General features: G+C 42.9%; 1 long non-coding RNA gene across 1 annotated transcript in view; it reads left to right on the top strand.

The window, feature by feature from the left end:
- LOC309343197 overlaps positions 1 to 12,568 on the top strand; it is a 30,082-nt gene extending 17,514 nt beyond the window's left edge. Inside the window, exon 3 of the long non-coding RNA XR_014157174.1 lies at positions 11,581 to 12,568. This is a non-coding gene — a long non-coding RNA (uncharacterized lncRNA). The remainder of the gene's footprint in view (positions 1 to 11,580) is intronic.
- Positions 12,569 to 15,823: the final 3,255 nt, after the last annotated feature.

The following is a 15,823-nucleotide window of genomic DNA, read 5'->3' on the forward strand; positions in this document are numbered from 1 at the left end:
TCCTTAGAGGAAATGAAGACTGGGGAGGCTGTAAATTTTGGTGCAAATACAAAGTTGCTGCTTTCCCCAATCAGTTTTTTATTTATTTACATTGTTTATATAATGTAAATAAATAAACTTATTGATTTATTTTAGTGTACAGTGGTACCTCTGGATATGAACGGGATCCATTCTGGAGCCCCATTCGCATCCAGAAGCAAACGAAACTAGCAACGGCACGTCTGTGCACACACGCGTCGCTTTTCGCTGCTTCTGCGCATGTGCGTGACATCATTTTGAGCACATGCACAAGTGGCGAAACCTGGAAGTAATGCGCTCTGTTACTTCCGGGTTGCCGCAGAGCGCAACTCGAACGCACTCAACCCGAAGCGCATTCAATCCGAGGTATGACTGTAGTGTAAATAAATATATTTCTTTATTTTAGTGTAAACTAAAAGAGACAATGAGATTCAAAAATGCAATAATGCATACTGATAATAGCTTGATACTGCTGGTAATGGATATGCTTGTGTTTCTATTTTACTCATGTGCAAACTTGCATGTTACACATGTATTCAAGGAAAGCATGGCATTGGGGGATCTCTAATCTAGAGACAGTTGCATGTCCCAGTGCTTAATGCACTATGTAGCTACCAATTTAGAAATGCTAGTGTAGTCTTGCTTGCTTGGGAGAATTAGCAAGCACCGATGAATGTCAATATAAACACAGATCTCCAAATTCACAGTTATGCATGAATCTAGGGTGTTCCAGCACTCCAAAGCTCACCCTGGGTGTTCCATCAGTTTTCATGGCAAATTAATGAGTGGTGTTTGGCTCTGCATAAAAGGGAATTGTTATTCATAATGTAATGACATAGTGTACGGTATGCTGATGTTACTCCTTCCAAATGACATCCCTGACCTTTAGCTACTATGGCAACATGTGTCATTCCAGGGCACTCTGGGGACGAAATGTTGGCTCCCTCCCTTCTTCTCTCCCCCACCACTCTATAGTGGCAAATATTCAGGGGGGGGGGAATATGCAAACTGGCCTTTTTCTAAGGGGTGAGGAGGTGAGAAAAATGGGGAAAATCAGATTTTTTCTAAGAAAAAAAAAACTTCTTTGAAATTTCAGCTCCACTCCATTAGGGACACTTGTCTGTTTGAGATGTTACAGCCCTATTTCCATAAATAGCCTTTGGCATGCCATGGAATTCTACTGGAAATGGAAATTGGAGCATAAATTGCTGCAATTTGCATGTTCATCTGAGGTGCAGGCAAAAATCACACAAGCCAATATGCGTGGTATTATTATTATTATTATTATTATTATTATTATTATTATTAATCTGCAAACATTATGTAAATAATCTCATTGTTTTTTTACATTTGTTGACGTTTCCCTTCTGTTGAAATGCACTGAAACTAATTATGTAAGCTGGTAGCAAGACAAATAGTACAGTGGTATCTCTGGATGCGAACGGGATCCATTCTGGAGCCCCGTTCAGATCCTGAAGCGAACGTAACACGTGACTGCGCATCTGCGCATGCGTGGGTTGCGTTTCACTGCTTCCGCGCATGCGCGTGATGGAATTTTGAGTGTCTGCGCATGTGTGAGCGATGAAACCCAGAAGTAACATGCTCCGTTACTTCCTGGTTGCCGCAGAGTGCAACCTGAAAATGCTTAACTTGAAGCGTATTCATCCCAAGGTATGACTGTATACATTTTAGCAGAAGCTGAACTGTAGTAGAAGAGAAACAGAGCTGAATTTGATAAAAACAGGATGGGATGGAAATTGCTGCCTTGTTACATTCCTAGTAAGGATGACACCCCACACATTATTTGTGCCTGCTGCAGAATGCATATTTATTCATTCTGAAACAACTGACCTCATAATGTCCTATCAAATGGTGGGTTGTGCAATATGCAGTGCTTTAGCGCTCAAGCATGCGTTATGTGACCTGCATATGCAACTAGACGAGAGATATGCTGGGGTCTCCCCCTCCCCACCAGATTTAACAAGATTCCAAGAAAGGCAAGAAATGAATTGGATACTTGAAGGTTAACCACTGTAGTTGCAGTGTGTGTGCTCACACTCACACTTTTCTAAAATGGCAATTCAGAAATATTACCCCACTCAAAGCACCACAGAGCCAATAATTTACCTGGGGATGGGACCACAAAATTGGGGCTGCCACAAGTGAAACTACCGAACTATAAAGAGCCATTAGAATAACCAGTCTAATAGTCCTGCATAACTGTCTTCCCCAGAGATGATTGCAGCCCACCTTGGTTCATACTGTGCCATATTCAGCTGGGAACACGTGGAGTTACCCTAACAGAATCACTGCAGTTTTGAATGAACATTGGGGGGGGGGATACAATTTTTCAACCTGCTCATTCTCATGCCTCTTCAGAGTTGCAGCTCAATTTGACTCGGCTTGGGGGGGGGGTCCATTCAGCAGCTACGGAACTAAAAGCCATTGGACGTTTGGAAATCATATTCAAGGCAGTCAGGTTGCAAGGTGTTAACTTTACTGGCCATGCAAATCCCAGCATGAGAAATAGCTTCCATGCTTCTTTCCTAATGTGACTTCATTGCACCTGAAATTACATTGCAGAAATAGTATTTTGAACTCCCGTTTCCCAACGGAAAGCTTAGGTCAGGCAAAAGTAGCCTGGAGGGATACATTTGCCTGATTAAATCTGATATATTCTGAGTATCCTGCCTTGCTTTTAGCTTTTTCCTAGTCCATTTATTCTCGGCTAGTAATCAACCTCAGCAGCCACCTATTAGAATGATTACTGCTTTACAATATGTAATGTGTAATGCGTCAAGCTGACTGTTTCTTGCATATGAAATATAAGAGGGGAAACAGAAAGATTTTGACTTTGTCATTTACTGCATCCAATCACATCCAGGAAAATGCATTTTTCAGTGGGGGGAGAACCCCACCCCACAAAAGTGAGCTGTTGGAGATTTGGGCCTGCAAGACCAGTTGAGCCAGGGATTCGATGGCTGCACACCACAGGCCAATCTTGATGTAACCTGAGTAGTGTCTGTTTCCCTGCCACTGCTTCGCCTGGCCAGGGCAAAGGCAGCCATCCTCTTATATACCTGCTGGGATTGACAAGGCATCTGATCCTCACCTGAATCTCATAACTCTCCTGACAGGTTATTTGGTCTGCAGCCACAGTGTGGAAATAAAGGACGAGATTGCCCACCAGATACCAGGCACTCTACTATTCAAATTAGGCCCCAGTGTTTTTGTTACAATCCCCATCTCAATTAAGTAATCGATTTTAATCTAGAATTTAAACTACATGGAGCAGGGCCTTTTCACTGGTGGTGCCAATTGTATGCCTTGCTCTTCCCAGACCTGTTCTCTTTTGGCCTGAATTTTGGAGCTTTATAATTTAGGATGAACTGGTTGACAAATCTTATCAGTCGCTAACATATGAACAGATTTTATTTGCTGCTATTCTGGGCTTCTGGTGCACCAGGGTTTACACCAGCGTAATAGAGTTAGCCAGGATTCCAGAAGGGATACAGATTTTGCAGACTTTGGTTGTGAACTGTGGCCCTACAAAAAAAAAAAAAAAAAAAAAAAAAGTTGTGCCTCACTGCTTCAATTTGGGCCCGACTGGCTATCCCTGAGTCTCATAGTTGCTGGGCCTGAGTTGCCCTGTCCTTGCATGAAGTCTTGGGTTTGCAATTTTGGGAGAGGGGAGACTGCGGCTTTGGGGAGCGGGCAGGCTGGCGAGGCCCCCTAGATTTAGAGGCCTGAGTTGCCTTGCCCTCGCATGAAGTCTTGGGTTTGCAATTTTGGGAAAGGGGAGTCTTCGACACTGGGGAGTGGGCAGGCTGGTGAGGCCCCCCTAGATTTAGAGGCCCTAGGCATCAGCCTACTTAAAGGTAAAGGTAAAGGGACCCCTGACCATTAGGTTCAGTTGTGACCGACTCTGGGGTTGCGGTGCTCATCTCGCTTTATTGGCCGAGGGAGCCAGCGTACAGCTTCCGGGTCATGTGGCCAGCATGACTAAGCCACTTTTGGCGAACCAGAGCAGCACACGGAAACGCTGTTTACCTTCCCGCCGGAGCGGTACCTATTGATCTACTTGCACTTTGACGTGCTTTCGAACTGCTAGGTTGGCAGGAGCTGGGACCTAGCAACGGGAGCTCACCCCGTCGCAGGGATTTGAACTCCCAACCTTCTGATCGGCAAGTCCTAGGCTCTGTGGTTTAACCCACAGCGCCACCTGCATCCTACTTAGCCTATACATGAATCTGGCACTGGTCCCTCCTCCCAAAATGAGGAAGAATCGGGAAAGAGGGAATGGTGACAAGGGATGAATTTGACCTGCTACAGTTGCAGTTAGGAGAAATGGTTTGATTCCTTGAGCAGGGCAGGATAAAAGGAACAAAGGTGATACAAGGCTATACAGTGGTACCTTGGGTTACAAACGCTTCGGTTTACAAACGCTTCAGGTTACAGACTCCGCTAACCCGGAAGTAGTACTTCGGGTTAAGAACTTTACTTCAGGATGAGAACAGAAATCGCACTGCAGTGGCACGGCAGCAGCGGGAGGCCCCATTAGCTAAAATGGTACCTCAGGTTAAGAACAGTTTCAGGTTAAGAACGGACCTCTAGAACGAATTAAGTTCTTAACCCAAGGTGTATTAGCAAAAGCTTTTGTGGGTCCTGCATTGGAGTTGTTGTTGTTTCAGGTCACATGGCATTCCCCCAGCCTTGAAAGGCTCACCCAAAAGGGGAAGTTCTTTTGATATGTGCTGTGAACTGCCCTGTGATCTTCGGATGAAGGGCAGTATTCTAATTTAATAAATAAATAAATAAAAATATATAAACTGCAGCACAACTAAGGACCTCAGTGAGGATCTTGAACAAAGTGGACCATTTATATTTAATAAACCAGTTGTTGCATGTTAAGTACCCATGGCCTGTAAATAAAGCATCTATTGAAGTCTAATTATCTTAAGAGGTGCATCTAGCTCTTTGTGTAATTAATTGCACATTACACATTCAAATCAATGCATTTGCTAGTGGTAGCTCAGCAGACTGGCGATGAGTATTCTACTTATCAATTAAGTACCATTGCTGTATCAAATTAATTAGATATCAGCGAATGTGTGAAACAGCTATTCATGTCTTGGGCAATATCAAATAAGTGACATTTCGGCAAGAGGTCTTTATGCTTGCAGCTGATCCAAATAGTGTGTTTTTTTGAGGGCAATTTCACACAGACCCTCCCGCAGTCCAACTTTCACACAAGTGCATTACTGTGCAGATGCCATTATAGCAGGAGTATATGAGGCAGATATGAGGCTACAAGGGTACCAGGAGCCCTGTTCAGGCATTGATTACCCATTGCAATTCAAATTGTACTAGGAAGAGTGGCAATGTGCTGAGTCCTTTTTGTTGGGGATAATTCAGATGGAAATTCCCAGGTGTCAAAAAAAGATTATTTATGTATGCCACTATGGTGACCCGTGTTTTGTTAGCTCCAAAATGGAAAACAAGTGAGATCCCAGCCAAAGAAAAATGGCAACTTAAACTGAGGACCTAACTTATAGAATACGAGAAGAACATTCATTTAAAGAAGATTGGAAAATGTTTATTGAATATATGGGGGGAAATTGTGTACACTTGAAAACTTTGGCAGCATTAAGATAAATTCAACAGTGTAAATAAGTTTTGATGGAAGTAATAATGGAATACTGAATGGTTTAGTTTATATAAAATACGCAGGGATTTATGCTATGCAAAATGAAACAGGGAAAGAGAGGAAGGGGAGTCATTGGTATTTTAAGGTTGTTTAAATGAATATTCTAAATTGTAAAACTATATATATATATACAGGGGACGTTATATATATAGGGGACGTTAGTCCTCTGCCCTCAGAAGCAAGAGAAGGCCCTTTTTTGACACCTGAGATGTATATTTTAAGGACACATCTAATTTCGCTAATTTTAATGTTGCGTTGAATTGCATTTAATGGTGTTTTTTAATTGTTGCAACCAGCCCTGGAACCTTAGACTGCAGGGTGGGTAATTAGAAATAATTATAATTATAATTATTATAATGGCTAGGCACAGCTTGCTCCCCCAATCAAGGTGCATAGTCCCCAAGGCTGGCCAAGTTATTTCAGTACTGAGGTAGAAAAAACCCAAGCACCTTTCCCTGGAAGTAAAGACAGAATAATAATAAACAACAATGCGCCGCCTTTTCGTGACATTCAGAATCAGCTGCCCAAGGCAACTGCCTCACTCTGTTTAATTGTAAGACTGGCCCTTATTCTGACCATGTGGTGGGATTGAGTGCAAAATTGGGTTGTAGGAAACAGAAAGGAAACCCAAGTCCAGAAGAGCCACGGTGAACCAATGTCTTAAGGAGGCTCTTGAACATAGTAACAGAGGAAGTGTGTTCGATATCAGGTTGAAATATACTCAGAGTCGCAAAGTGATTTCATGCTCTTTATTCAGCTCATAGTGGTGAGGAGGGAATGGAAGTCCCCTCAAAGTATCTGCTTTATATACATTATTTACACAATGGGCTGCATGTGATTGGCTAATTCCGGAATTCTCCTGTAGGCCAATCAGGTTGTGGATTCACTTCTATCTGGAGCTGGATTGGGTGGCTCCTGCCGACCAATCATACTGCTGCATTGTTCTAGGACCAGTCAGACTGCTGCAGTTTGGATCCTATTCAACTCAGTACATAACACAGGTACAAGGGCATTCCAGGGTCAGGGAGCTGCAAGTTGAAAAGGATGCAGGCGGAGAACAGAAAAGGTCATCTTAGGTTTAACTAAGGGATTGGTGCTTATTGTTGGGAAAACATTTTCAGCCCAGTTGGAAACAGAGTACTGGATTTGATGGAGCATTGGTTCAGTCTAGAAAGTTCTAAGCTAGCATTTGTCCTGAAATGCTAGTATTGTATGTGTAGGCAGTCTTTTCTTCAAGGGGAGGATTTCAAAGATTCAACCCATTATTGCCTGTTGTCTGAAATAATATAAACTGGGTGCAGATAAATCACATACCTTCCAACATTTCTCCGATGAAAATAGGGACATCCTATTCCATCATCGTTGTCGTGACAGAGTTGCCCCAGCCACTTTGGGCAGCTTCCAACATATATAGAAACATAATCAAACATTAAACATTTTTTAAAAAAACTTCCCTACACAGGGCAGCCTTCAGATGTCTTCTAAAGGTTGGTGTAGTGGTTAAGAGCGGTAAACTCGTAATCTGGTGAACCAGGTTTGCGTCTCCGCTCCTCCACATGCAGCTGCTGGGTGACCTTGGGCTAGTCACACTTCTCTGAAGTCTCTCAGCCCCACTCACCTCACAGAGTGTTTGTTGTGGGGGAGGAAGGGAAAGGAGAACGTTAGTAGCTTTGTTTTTTTTTTATATATATATATTTTTATTGAATTTTCAAATTTTTTTAACAAACAAACAAACATATAAAGACAGAACAAAACATACATAATTTCATAACCTTACTTTCATAACCTTCTTTCATTGACTTCCCCGCACCCTCCCTCCCACATTCCAATTTCATTGATTATCTCAGCAAGTTATTTCCTCTCATCCCTTAAATATCTTGTCTTTTCTTAAAATTTATCACCTATGCTTGACCCATTAACTTATCCAATTTTACACAATAAATCATTTCTCTAAGGACGGCCTAAATTTTTTCCCATAAATTCCTCCCTTCCCATATTACACCTAAAATCATAATGTAGCAATTCTAAATCTCAGATTTCAATTATTCTACTCTCCCCTCCCTCCCTGCCCCGGTTCTGTCCCTTCCCAAACCAATGTCCCAATAAATTGGCTGCTTTAGCCCGGGTTTCTCACATCGGAGGCTCTTAAGCCCCAGTTAGTCTCTCTCCACCAGTTTTGTTGATAGTCCATTTTGTTGGCCCTCTCTTTTTGAGGAGGTTCTGTCACCAGCCCCTCATATTTTTCTCCTTCCAAATCAGTCAGTATCAGTTTCTGCTCAGGACCACTCAATCTCTCATACTCCAGCCGAATGAAGAAGTCCCAATCGCACTTGTTTGCTCTTATATAGTCCAGTATTCCAGTTATTTCAGGGACTTCTTCCTTTCTCTTTCTCTCCTTTTGCAGATTTGCGGTCCACCTGTCATTTTCTTTATATCCTTTGTTCCCAAAGGTTGCCGGCTTTTGGTTGATTTTTTCCACCTGAAATTCCTCTCCTTCTTCCTCTTTCTTTTCCCCCAATTCCGAAGTTATCTCATCCTCTGCAGCTGCAGAGTTTTTTTCCATCAGCTTTGTATCATTAGCAGGGTTGCCCAGTTCCAAACCGAAAGTCTCCAGTTGTTTACTCATTGTGGTACTTTGCTCTTGTAAAGTTCCCACGAGAAAAAACATCCTTTCAATCTCTGCCCATAGTTTCTCTTCTGCAGCCATTGCAATATCTTTAGTTCCCTCCAGGGGGATTTCCATCATGATCTTATTCCAACAATCCGTTACTGTTGTTCCCCGCTACTTTGTTATTCCCAGTCACTTTGTTTCTAAAAGTTCAGTTTTATTGTAGCTCTTTTAGTCCAAGAAAGTACTAACAATACGGTTCCAAATCTTTACCACTCGTTTGACAGCTCTTTGACAGCTGTCAAACTCTTTGTTCTTTTTCCTCGGGCTCACACGCAGGGCGCTCCCGGGTCCAAGGGGGGGGGGGATTGCCAAGAAAAAAAAGGCTTCCGAAATTCTACTCTTTTCCACTCCAGCACAATAACTTTGTAATCCAATTCATGAGAATGTCTATTTAAACACCAAAGTTTTTCCGCCTTAGTGCTCCTCTCCTTGCTTTGAGTCTTTCTGTGGGGGGGGGGAGTGCGGACTTCCTTTTAACACACCCCCGATCGTACTCAATTTTAGGTATAAAACTTTTAGTGCCAAAATTTCCTTCTACTCACGGGTTATTTGTTTCAGTCCGAATTTCAGGAAGAAAGATAGCGCTCTCCGGTCATGGCTCGCGGCTTCGCTCCGCCAAGGCAGCGATCGACTCTCAGCGCCACGCCACTCTCCGGTCCACTCCGTAGCCTTTAAAAAGGCTCTTCGCGGGTCGGGGAGGGCGCTTAAGGTGCCCACCGAGTCACCATGTCCGCAGGCTTCAGCGCCTGCGGTTTCTGAGGGTCCCCGTGTCGCCGGCACGGCAAGACCCGTCCTTAGCGGAGCCGATTCCCTCCGGAACTCGGAGGGAATCCGCCATTACCCGTTCGCGCTATCCCGGAAGTCCCGAGAACGTTAGTAGCTTTGAGACTCCCTCGGGTAGTGATAAAGCAGGATATCAAATCCAAACTCTTCTTCTTCTTCATCGTTACTTATCTCCTTGGCTCGGGGATTGCATAACTCCAACATTTCTCCAATGAAAATAGGGACGTCCTCCCATAACCGCCAACATTTCTCTGATGGAAATAGGGACATCCTAAGGAAAAGCAGGGCACTCTGGGATCAGATCAGAAACTGGGGTGCCTTCTGTAAATCTGCGACTTTCCCTGGGAAATAGGGACACTTGGAGGGTCTGCAATCACAGTAGCTGACCTATTCATCTGCTTTAGCTCTGGAGCAAAGACAAAGGGCAGTTGGCTAGCCGCAAGCAAAGCTCTAAATTAGTTCTTCTTTTATGCAGCACAGATGCTAATTCTTTAGGTCCTGGGGTCAGGGCCTATGCAACTAGAACTCTATGCAAATAATCCCACAAAACTCTCCAACAGTTTCTCAGGTGTGGGGCTCACTCTGAGCTGTGGCTGCTGTAGCACAACTTATTTATTTTTTCCTAAGGTTTTGTGGGGGGAGGCTGTTGCTATTACAAGTAGCGGAACTGGGTGCCATTCGAGCCTGGCCAAAATTTTGATTCCACAGTGCCCTAGGCCTAGAATCATTCTGAGTCTCTCTCTCTCTCTCTCTCTCTTGGTGGTGCTACAAATAATGGTTCCGAATATTTGGTTAAAAAGCTGCAAAATTGCTTCTTTTTACTAAAGGTGTGAGGAGAAACCTCAGAAATTTTCTCAGGGGGGAAATGTCTTCTATGAAATTTCACATCAGGATTTCTGAGAATTTCAGATTATCCCCTTGGACCACTGGTTGCCTCTTCTTACAAGAGAGAGTCATAGCCTGGAATTTCTCAAGGGGCTATGGCACATCTTTACTCAAGCATCCTTACCATGCTTCCCCCCCTTTCTTTTGTCCCAGCAGTGTCCCTGCTGAGTTGTTCCTTTTCCTCATGAAGGTGTGGTAGGATGAGACCCCTGAAACTCATTTTCGCTGGTGACCTAATCAAGGCTTTGAACCCAAGTGTCCTAAGATGAAAGGCTATTGCACATATTTTTCATTTGAAAAGCCATTTGGAGAGCACATAGACCTTTTCCCCCTGAGAGGAGGTGTCAGATTGATGTACTGCAGCACAAAATGGGAGTGTAAATGTATGTGATGTTCATGGACTAGTGAATAGGGCTAGTTTACTATGAAATGAATTACTGGCAAAACAAATGGGTCAGCTCCTAAGCCAGACACTCTTTTTGCTTTTTGACTTTTCGAGGCACCGTTAACCAAAGGAAGGCTCCGAAAGGTGTTGATTCCCGACACTTTTCTAATGATCCTGTCATTTCGCTGAAAAATGTTTTAAGTGCTGCTGAAGATTTGTTCTCATTTTTATTTTAAATGGAACAAGGACAGAGAAAAGAGCTCGAGAGGGATGGCAGGCTCAGAAATGGCTTATTGCTATATTGTCATAATGGGAAGAATTCATTTGGTTAAGGGCTTTGGGGGTAATAAACGCAGCCTCTAAATTAAAGCAGCCTTCAGAGTTAATAGCTGCAAAGACTTACTCCGGTTCTTTCTGTCACAACTGTTAAAGTGCAAATAAGCATGGGGCTGGTTTATTGCATGTGTGTTGCTAGCTCAGGACATGCCAGTTTCTTTCTAAATATGAAATGGTGCAGCTACCTGCATATTCTGAAGCAATAACCTCTCAAACACTTAATTGATGGAAATACCCCTATGTAGTAGAAACCCACCACTGCCAGTATCCTATGACTGCTAGGATCTGCTGTGCCTTGAAGCAGCATCCCCAGACCTATCAGCATGACTGTGTCCCTTGTGGTGAACCACTTGAGGCTATCCACCTCCAGCTCAAATATCCCAGATAGCCTCCCGAAATGGCCGCTCCATAAATATCTCTGAATATGGGGTAGATCATGGGTAGGCAAACTAAGGCCCAGGGGCCAGATCTGGCCCAATCTCCTTCTAAATCCGGCCCATGGACGGTTCGGGAATCAGTGTGTTTTTACACGAGTAGAATGTGTGCTTTTATTTAAAATGCATCTCTGGGTTATTTGTGGGGCACAAGAATTCATTCATACCCCCCCCTCCAAAAAAAATATAGTCCGGCCCACCACATGGTCTGAGGGACAGTGGACCTGGCCCCCTGCTAAAAAAGTTTGTTGACCCCTGGGATAGATTGTTGCTTGGGCATATTAGCTCAGGCCTTTGTGTCTCAATGTTTTCTTATATCCACCTCCAGCCAGCTTATCAGTTGCCTTTTTTTTGCATCCAGTTCCCTTTGGATTTGAATTTGACTCTGACCAGTGAATGATGTGACAGCCCTGCATTTTGTCTTGATGACCAAGTTCCCTGGGAGCTCCCTGAGGATGTTAGTCCCTCATCCTACACATTTGGCTCTGCCTTGGCTACCTATGGCCAGTGCCCTGGGGGTACTCAAGTGTACGCAGAACTGGCATCTTCTTTTTCTAGAAGAAAAGCACTGGTTGAAGGTGTGGCACTTACTGTAACAACTTCATGGTGAGTACCGGCAACATTTTTTCTAGAAGCACTGCCTATGCCTCATCACTAATATCGACCAGATCCCCTTGATTTCCAGAATCTCATCTGTTCACCAGTGGAGATGTATCAGGGATGCCTACTGCCTCGAGAAAATCCACTAGTATTTTCCACGAATTTTTAAAAATATACACATATTGGTATGTGCTTGTGCCCAATGTAGACATTTTTGCTCAGGAATTTCCCATAATATAATGCATTTTTTAATATTAGTTTCATTAATATGTGCATTTTTATACTCACTTTACCAGTGTATGCATTTCTGTACCTATCACTGGGCTGAAGAACTGCACTGAAAATACAGAGGTATGAATTGATTTCTGTTCTCGCATTGTTTCAGAACGTGTAAATTCAGTGGGCTTGCCTTTAGACCTGAACTGAAGCAGAAAAGAGGTGTTTTCTTCCTTATGCAGTTCTTAGGAGGAAGGAACTTTGTGGAAGGCTTTTTCCTAATAGAAAGACTGTAGGTTCCCCAAACACCTTATCTTCCCTCTAAACTTTCAGATAGGCTGCACCTAGACACATCAAAGAGGTGCTTCAGTTAAACGCATTACAAACTTTGTATGAGAAATCGGGCTGGCAAAACTGGAACTCCACAGCACCCTCTGGTGTCACAGTGTTAGAATGCATAAACAATGCATATAAAGTACCTTTTCTTTGCCAATGTAGCTGAGTCCATAGTTGAGTCAGATAAAGTAGCTTGGTAGGCGAAGTCAGACAAACAGACAAGGTTTGTAGATGTGCAGGTACTGGGAACTAATACAGATGTCTTTATGGGTTGTATATATATCTTTCTTTATTCCTATCTCAGGGAAAAATTTTATGTGAAATATCTAGCAAAATCTTTTTTATCGAACCCTTTCCAGGCTCTCCATTATTCCAAACTTGCTCTGACATTTCCAGCAGCTATACACATGAATGCTTTCGGTCATTTTCCGTATGAGCTCTCTTCTACTGTAGACACTTTCCCCTCGAGGTCTAGGAGGGAGCTGGTGAGGTGCAAGAAGCACAGAGTAGACTGCATTTAGAGCTAGACTGAACAATTGGTAGGGGATTGGGGTGGGGGGAGAGGAGAGATCTATCTGGCCAGTCCAATATTCACAAATTCACTTGTGGAATTGGAATGCCGCTCCCAGTCTGATTACACACTTCTCTGGATTTTGCAGTGCACAGAAACTGAGGACAAAAATACGTGTCATATGTAAAAGATACACAAAAATGCATGTAAAAGCAATGAAATGTGCATATTTTACATGCAAAGTCTGCAGAAAATGGATATAGTAGAATGGAACAAGACAGAATGGACCTACATTGGAGTGCCTATGAGACAGAAACATGCTGCAATTCACTGCAATTCATTTCATCCTTAACTATTGCTTCTTGTAATGCTACCAGTTAAGGGTGAGGGAGAAAGTTGTGCATTTTTATAATTACGTTTCTGAGTGTACTTGCAAAATGTCCTTGGGGTCCACCTTGAAATATAGTAAAGGAAATGAACTTAAGCCTCTGTTAACCTATCCAACAGGGTTGTTGTGAGCAGGTCCACCCCGGGTGTCATGCAAACTGTGACTGTGAAGAAATGTGTTGAGGAACGACACACCACACCACATAATTCATCAGGAATAGAACCAAGAAGTTATGGGATCTCCCCGTATTGCTTCTTTAGCCAAACTACAGCATATGGGTCAGAAACAGACCGTTTTACCTCCACTAGGCCTGAAAAAGAAGCCGTTCCAGCCTTCTTTTTTTTAAAAAAAACCAAACAAACACACAACAATCTTAAAATCCTGCAACGATCCTTCCTGGTTTCCTCCTCTTCTCTTTTTTGGTGCCTCTGTATTTACTTGAAAACATTGCTTGTCTTTGAATATCTGGCTGTTTTTCTTTCCATGAAGGGTATGACTCATAATTGATGGCTTCATAACAAAAGTAGTTGTTTCCCAACTTGCTTCCAAATCCTTTAATATTGTTATTGAAACACAAACGCCTCGTGGGAAATCACCGTGGATGCTTTCCACGCACTCACCCCTTCTCTGGTCTTTGGAGCTATTTTCTGTCGTTTGAAAGCGGGTCTCTAGCATTATCTTTAATGTGCCAGGCTACTCTGTGGGTCTCCCGACTTGACGAAAGTCGAAGTGTATTTCAGTGCTTCATTTATAGAAATGAGAAGAGCTGAGTGTAAAGTCTGCCTGAGAGCCACATTCCCTGGGTTTTCCTTCTCCCTGGCTTCTGAAGTGCAGCTCAAGGTGAATTCACGTGTTTGCCTGATTCATCAAATGGCTACCTGTGTTCGAATCTGGTAGGTTTTTTTTGCTAACATGGCTTCTTTAGGTGTTGACATGTTTATTGTAGGTCCATTCCATGATCCAGAACAGGGTTCCAGATGTTCTGGGCTTAGCACAAAGCAGTCCACCACAGACTTCCAGTAAGCAGACAGTGGTAGGAGGAACTCTGGGGAAAAAGAACACTAGGTTTTACGTTACAGTAAGCAAGCAAGGAACTCTAAAATAAACCTGCTCATCTAGTAAACATAAGAGTCCTGGAGTCCAGGTTCTTATTTCTAAGAGTCCTGGTCCTCTGGATGCAACATGTAAGTAATAGTAATAGTAGTAGTAGTAGTAGTAGTAGTAGTAGTAGTAGTAGTAATAATAATAATAATAATAATAATAATAATAATAATTTATTATTTAAACCCAGCCCATCTGGCTGGGTTTCCCCAGCCACTCTGGGTGGCTTCCAACAAAATATTAAAATACAATAATCTATTAAACATTAAAAGCTTCCCTAAACAGAGGAGGATCACTGTAAAGTGGAGACCTCCAGAGCCGCACTCTTGGGTAGGGGGCATAAATATTCAGTACTAGGCAGAGGGCCTTCTCGGTAGTGGCAACCACCCTGTGGAACGCCCTTCCACCAGATGTCAAAGAAATAAACAACTATTTGACTTTTAGAAGATGTCTGAAGGCAGTCCTGTTTAGGGAAGTTTTTAATGTTTGATGTTTTATTTAATGTTTGATGCTTTTATTGTTATTATCATTGATATTCTGCTGGGAGTTTCCCAGAGTGGCTGGGGAAACCCAGCCAGAAGGGTGGGGTATAAATAGTAGTAGTAGTACTGAACACCAGGGATGTGGAACTTACAACCCTCCAGAGGTTGCAGGACTACAACTCCCATCATCCCCAGCCATTGGCCAAATTGACAGGTCCTAATGGGAATTGGAGTCCAACAATACCTGGTTCACCATCCCCACTTCAGAGGGAAGGGAGAAGAGGTAGTATTCTTCTTCCATGTCCCAATATGGCAGTTCATTTGATTCCCCCCACACCCACCTCGATAAAATGACAGAAGTATGAAAAGTGTATCAGATTATTTACACAGAAAGCAAGGAAAGGTTCCAATTTAAAATTTATGCAAGGATTCTCATTTCTTGGCTTCATATCACGTTTGCCACTCCAGCAAAAAAGAGACCGGTGGGGGGGGAGAGAAGGTCACATATTTAAATCATTACAAATATATTCACTCCACATCTGATTGTAAAGACGTCCACAGGAGTGGATTCTGTTGGCCGGTCTCCATTCCAAAATTGTACAAAGGGATGAGCAGTTTCCTTGAAATGTGTCTAGACAATTATTTCTTCCTTTCCCAACACACTTATTTATTTATTTACAGGCCATCATCTTCTTGATAAAAAATGATATTCCATATGTCAGTCCTTTATTGACCAATAGATGGTAAGAGCCTCTTTCCACTCTTTGCCTAATAACATAAAGGCTGCAGTTCGCATATTTACAACACACAAAACATGCTCTTTCCTGTTGTCCTTTCATCCTTCCCAGTAAAATGGTTGAGGGATTCAATTGAATCATATATCGCACTATATCTCTGATACTGCTTCTGATGTCTCACCAATATTTTTTGACCTGAGGGCGTTCCTGCCAGATATGAGCTAATATGCCTC

The sequence above is a fragment of the Podarcis erhardii genome (genome assembly GCF_964252035.2).
Source record: "Podarcis erhardii genome assembly, chromosome: 5".
Lineage (NCBI taxonomy): Eukaryota > Metazoa > Chordata > Lepidosauria > Squamata > Lacertidae > Podarcis > Podarcis erhardii.